The sequence below is a fragment of the Notechis scutatus genome, chromosome 16 (assembly GCF_049901735.1).
Source record: "Notechis scutatus isolate UNSWTSFEM ecotype Mainland chromosome 16, rNotScu1.2, whole genome shotgun sequence".
NCBI lineage: Eukaryota > Metazoa > Chordata > Lepidosauria > Squamata > Elapidae > Notechis > Notechis scutatus.
The window spans coordinates 7119544-7126150 of NC_142024.1; the positions used below are offsets into that span (position 1 = coordinate 7119544).

The window sequence follows — 6607 nt, forward strand, 5'->3', positions numbered from 1 at the left end:
GTCAAGAGTTGGACTACTTTCTAGGACAGTGATGGCTAACCTTTTCAGCTTGGTATGTCAAAAATCAGGAAAAAGTGTAGCCTTCCTCGGGTCGTGTGTCACTTCCAAGAAATATCAATAATTTGGTTTATGACGGACTGGGCTGGGGTGATCACACAGGGCTGTGAAACTCGTCTCCCTGGTCTCAGGGCTGCAGGCGCAGGATGTGGGGATCGGAAGGCCACCTTACAGGGCTGTGAACCTCATGGATCTCCTTTCCTCCTGTAGCGTTCCTGAGGTAATGAAACTGACAAACCTCAGTTTAGGGCGGTTAAAACTGGTTCTCTGCTGCAAAGATCTTGCGGCAGCGGTGACACCACGCCTCCACGCAACAAGCAGGGAGCAGGGATTGGAGCAGAGCACAGGCAGCCTCTAAATGTGCAGGTTTTCCCCACACCAACAGGCGTGTCAGTCAAAGTGCCTCGGCGTGTCATGAGTGACACGCGTGCCATAGGTTAGCCATCACTGTTCTAGGAAGTCTCCACGGCTTCTGCCTACTTCCTCCTCCTCCCTAGGGTGTGCACCAGCATTTTGGAAGTCAATTCTCTATTGCCAAATTCATCAGGGTAGATTCCCGGTTTTTGCCATACTGAAATAAGCCAACGATAGAATTTGCTATATTTTAGAGGGGAGCACTTTATTCCTTCAGTCGAAAAATAACCTGGACATTAAGATTCAGATCTCATTGAAGAAAAGAGAGAAGAATTGTCTTCCGGTTTGTAGGGCTTCGGCGACGGCAGGAATCCACCATCGTGCGCGGTTTCTGCTTGCGCTCGCCGCTGGAGTGCCCCGATCCAGCCGGATTTGGGGCTATAGTTACCCCGTAGAGGTAACTGAAGATAGGGGAGATCCGGCAGGGGTAGGGGGGAATCGCAACTCCCCTCCTCAGAAGCGTAATTTAGTGAAATTTTCTTTTTTCTTTTTGAATAAAATAAATGAAATGAAATATGAGAGAATTGCATTAAGAAGTAATGGGAACATTTTAATCTCATAATACTTTAAAATATAACTAAAATGGGGAGGAAGTAATTAAGCAAATTTGTAAGTGTTCCCATAGAAGCATGATACCTAATTGAAAAGGAATGTGTAAAATGTTTAAGACTTGAATTAATATTAATTTTAATGATAGAGTTTAATTACCATGGATTATTGTTTTAATTATATTATAAACTTATAATTTTTTCTTATTTTAAAATATAGTACGTAGCTTTAGAATGTACTAAGCAGAATCCGAATGAAAATTATGTATTATTTTAAGTGTTAAATTTAGGTGAAAGATATAAAGGCATCATACTCCAATCAGTGATTACAGGAGAAATTTTGTCTAATGAGAAAAGATAATAGACAGCTGGAAACAGGACAGACAAAGAATATAAGTATAATGATTTAAATTGAGATGAAATAAATAAAACAGAATTAAGAGAGTGAAAAGAGAGGAGAAGCTATATAGAAAATGTAGAATGGTAAATAAGATATGAGATGGTATATAAAAGTGAGCATGAATTTGAATTTATGTCTGTACAAAAAAATGTAACCCGGGACTAAGCCACTTTCCAAAAAGATGTTTTATGTTTTCATGTTTTGTGTTTTGTTTGTGTATGTTTGTTTATTGAAAATTAATAAAAAATTTATTAAAAAAATAAAAGATTCAGATCTCATCCATATTAATGTGGAAGTTTGGCAATGAACTATCACTGGGGCAGAAGGTATTAAAGGATGACGTGGAGGAAACTGCATATCTTAAATCTCTTTTGAGTTAAATGGGAACAGTTTTGCAACGAACAATGTCTTTCCTTTAGGGCAGCCCCAACGGCTGCTACTTGCTTTGGGATCTGGGCCACCCATGGCCTGAACATCTACAAAATCGAAGATCACATGACAAAATCAACCAAACCGACAAAATCAAAGGTCTTCTGCCATGACTCAAAATGGCCGTTGGACCATACCGTCACATTCACTGCCACTGTGGATGCACCAAGCGACCAAGTTGATCACGAAAAGGTGAGGATGGAAACGTAGGCCAAAGATGGCTTCTCAGCTCCAATAGATCCTGGGATTTTGTAGGCCTCATTTTGGACCTACAAATGGAATTCCTGAACAAAATAATCATAAATAAACCAATGGAATGACTTGCCTGCAGAAGTTCTGGGTGCTCCGACACTGGTGGTTTTTAGTAAGAAAAACCATTTGTCTGAAATGGAATAGGGTCTTGAGGAAGGAGATTGGTTGGTTGGACTAGAAGACCTCCAAGGTTCGTTCCAACGGTTATTTATCATCATAAGCTCCACAATAAGCCTGGTTTATAAAGTTCAGATGGTACTTAAACCTGGCAACGGAAACCAGTGGAGATTTCTACCGTGTTTCTCATATAATAAGGCCGGGTCTTATTTTTGAGCCTCAAAAAATGGCTAGGCCATCTTTTCGGGGGTGACTTGATCTTCTCTCCCCTTGCATGTTCGGTGGCGGGCGGCGATGGCTTGATGTTGACCTTGGCATTGGTAGGGCATTTCGTATTGGGGTCAACGCAGGCAGCACCATATCCGGTGTGCAACAAAAGTCTCCTAACGGCAAGGCTCCCCCCACCATTCCCCCCATTTCTCATGTTTTAATATAGGCCTTAATTTGGGGGAGGGGCTTAATTTCATTTCATGCCTATAAAACATGCTGGCCTTCCTATTGGGGGAGGCCATATTGTTGGAGAAACAGGGTAGTTAGGGAGACCAAAAAATGAATTCATTTGGTAGGTTCTCAAACTCCCCTCCTTCAGACGGGCCTTGTTAAGATACAACAGGAGAATTGTTTTAAAAGCCGAGTGAGATAAAAATGCAGGATAAGATTTATTAGAGCCGTGGTGGTGCAGGAGTTAGAATGAATATTTCAGGCTAATTCTGCTGACTGCCGATATCCAGCAGTTCAATCTTCACCAGCTCAAGGTTGACCAAGTCTTACACCCTTCCAAGGTCAGTAAAACGAGGAACTACATTGTAGGGGGCAATAGGCTGACTCTGTAAACAGCTTAGAGAGGGCTGTGAAGCAACTGTGAATGATATAGAAGTCTAAATGCTATTGCTACTTATACAACACAAAGCAAATTAGAAATTTTCCAATCAAGTGTTCCTTTGGGCACAGGCACCGATATGATTATAAAGTTGTAAACAGAGGTGTGTTAGAGGGAGGTTTTTAAGGGATGCCATCCCCAACATCCTTTGACTTAAATTTACTTTTTTGATGGCATATTGCAGATCAGAGTTTCATACTTTGAAGGTAACGGCAAGGTTCCCATCGCCAAAGCAATTCTGCGTATTACCTGCATAGGTAAGCTGGCAGGGATGCAGAGGCGTCGCACGGCCCAAAGGGTGAATTGGGGGGGGTGGAGGGCTGTAACTCAGCACATCTGAATCAGTGAACCCTGCCCTGATCAGACTGGGATCGAGCAGGGAAAAAGAAAAAGCAGGCAACTAACCAACATGGCCTGAAATATACTTTTCTGACAGAAAAATGAAACTGGAGGCTTTGGATGGGAATAATGAAACGTTTCTTTGTTTAACACACATACCTTTGTTTTCCTGCTGTAGAAATGTCCTTGGATGCGGATATAAACCGTTCGGGAACAGTGACCAAAGGAGGGAATCAAAAGGTTCAATTAATATAAGATTTGGGTTGGAGTAGAATGAGAGGAATGAAAATATTTGTAACATGATGCGGAGAGGTTGGGAAACTGATGGCTTTGTGGGCTTGTTTCTCCGGCTGGCAGGGAAGGATGGGATTTGCTAACACATCTGGGGCACTCCTGTGTGGGGTGGTGCTGTAATGAACTTACTCGGCTAATTACCAACACTATAAATGTAATGAATAAATACATAATAAATAAAATTGTTGCTGGATCACTTGGGAAGCAGGTGCTGCTTTTCACAATGGCTCCTTGTGAGACCACAGATTGGCCTTCTGGCAGCTTCTGGAGAGGAAGGGGGTTATTTTTCATGGCTGGGGGGAGGCAGAGCCGAAGAGGGACCCCCACCTTTGCTGATGTCCATCCTGACACGGCTTCCATCCCTGCAGGACCAGTGGACATGGGGGCCGGATGGAAAAGGCGCCATTCTCTTGGTGAACTGTGACCGAGACAATCCTAAAGCCCAAAAGGAAGACAACAAGGACACCAAGCTGACTTCCATGCAAGGTAGGCAGCTGCACCCATGGTTAAGGGCAGTTTTTCTCATCCTCAGAAACTTTGAAGAGGTGTGGATTTCAACATCCACAAACACCTATAAAAGCAGTGTTGTAACAGAAGGACACGGTGCTGAAGTAAAGATTGACCTCAGCTGATGACCGGTGGCATTTATCCTGGGTTTGTGAAGCTCTCTTGTCAGAACGAGGCTCCTTTATCCAGGATCCAGTTTCTGGGTTGGCTGAAGACTTCACTCCTGTTGCCTCAGTGGCTCGATTGTTGGTGGGGGAACCTGATCGGCCAGATTCCGATATGTCAGCAGATGAAGGCCCTTCACAGGAAGTTCCGGTGTTTACTGGTTCTTTTAAACACTCTTTTGTTTAGTCCCTTGTTGTTCAAGGCTAGAAATACCGCCAATTTGAAAAACGCAGATGATGAGGCCGCGACCACTCTTCCTCCTGAGGAGTCAGATGTTCTGTTTGATGGAAGGAAGGAAGTGCTTCCATCACCAAAGCTGTTCCTGGAGGTAATCAAAATGCCACACTTTTGTTACTGTTTTACCTGAACATATTTGCTGCCTTGGTGCAAATTTCTGTCCGTCAGGATCTAATCAAGGGTAATTTTCCCCTCCCTCCTCAGACTTGGAAAAAATAAAGATTTATTTGCACCAAGGCAGCAAATACGTTCAGGTAAAACAGTAACAAAAGTGTGGCATTTTCTATACTAGGTAGGGTATTCACACCATATTAAAAACAACAACAACCTGATTCACAGTAAAAGGCAGAAGTTCTCCATTGCATAAGTAATTCCCGACCATTAAGCAACCATTTACCAATGATTTAGAGGTGGAAAAATTAACCCAGACTTCTCTAAGAAGCTGGTTTGCAACATCCAACTTCTAAGATTTTGTCTAGATCGCTCTTAGTAATTTCCTTCCTTGACTGATGTAAGATCCTCTTTTTGGATTGAAGGATGACATCTGTCATATAATTGTAATAGCCAGTTATCAGCTGCCTGTTTTCAAATCCTAGGTTCTTATTTCCTAACGAGTAGAAACAAGTATTTTTCGTTTGGTTTAGAAAACCCTGCATCCGATGGAAAACGGGTATATTATCCTTTGAAATACCGCATAGTTTATACTACCTCCTTGGTGTCCTCAGCTGAGCAAAGAACTATTGTTTTGTTTTAGAAAGATTAAAACCTCTCCTTAAATCAACAACCACAAGTATATTTTAAGCTTACATGTCCCTTTCTATAATATGTCCCACCCTTCTTGTTGTATTCTTATCGAACCACTTCATCAGGACAAGGGCAAACAATTAAGTTTCTGGAGCCCTAATACTCTTTCAAAGGACAAATTATTAACCAGAACTACACCTTATCAAATATGCTTTAAATTTCAAACTGTTTAGAATTACAGAAAGCAAAATCCCACACCTCTAAAAGTGACAAAGTTGGAATAGTGGCAAAGGTCCGGATTCAAATCCACCCTCCTGGGGTGATTCTAGGCTCCTATTCTCTCTCACCCCAACCAATTTAATAGGAATTGAGATTTCCACACTCTCAGGAGAAAATGACTCTTCTAAATTACCACAGCACTGAAATAAATAACTTGTGATCGGTCCTTGCAGTTACGACCATTGCAACATGATTAAATTTCAGGGGCTTGGGAACTGGTATGTATTTACAATAATTGCAGAGGTCAGGTTAGTGCCTTTTGCAATCCATAAGGTAAGTAGATTCACTTAATGACTGCACAATTCACTTAATGACTACAGTGATATGGCAAGTCCTTATTTGCAGACCTCCTCAAATCTCCTTACTGCAGAGCAGGGAGGCGGTTTTTTTGTTTTCAAACACATCCTCTGCGGATCTCAAGTTCTTCAGATAAATCACTGTTCCGAACGGTCTGGATCTATGCTATGTTGGTGTCTCACTTCTTTCCAGCTAGAAAAGATAAGAAAAATCCTTATGAAGGATTAGATGTTCATGAATGTTTTGTTTTTGTTTGGAAAGGGGGCGTATTGTTTTTTACTGTCTGTTGAGGTAATTCCCCGTTAGGAGAATGAGCGCATACAGGGAGACGTATAGAGAGTAGTGTTGGAATAATACACACAGAGCACACAGATACACTGTACAGTAAATGTAGGTTTTTACTTCCAGAAAGGTTTAAGCAAAGTCCAAAATAGGCAATCCAAAAGTCATTCACAGGTAAATCAGTCAGTTTTTCAATCCAGGGATAATCCAAATATCAAATTCCAGTGTCAAAAACAGTTCAGTAACAGACTTACATTAAATCCAGTAATATCAGTCAATTAGAAGAAATGGAGCAACGGCCATACTTTCCAACAGAAGGAAACAGAGATACTCACTCAGACACACTCTCTTCTGAGACTAAGACTA

General features: G+C 41.7%; 1 long non-coding RNA gene across 1 annotated transcript in view; it reads right to left on the minus strand.

Annotated features, from left to right (window-relative positions):
• Window positions 1-6607, minus strand: part of LOC148129416 (uncharacterized) — a 55575-nt gene that overhangs the window by 24329 nt on the left and 24639 nt on the right. The window lies entirely within an intron of this gene.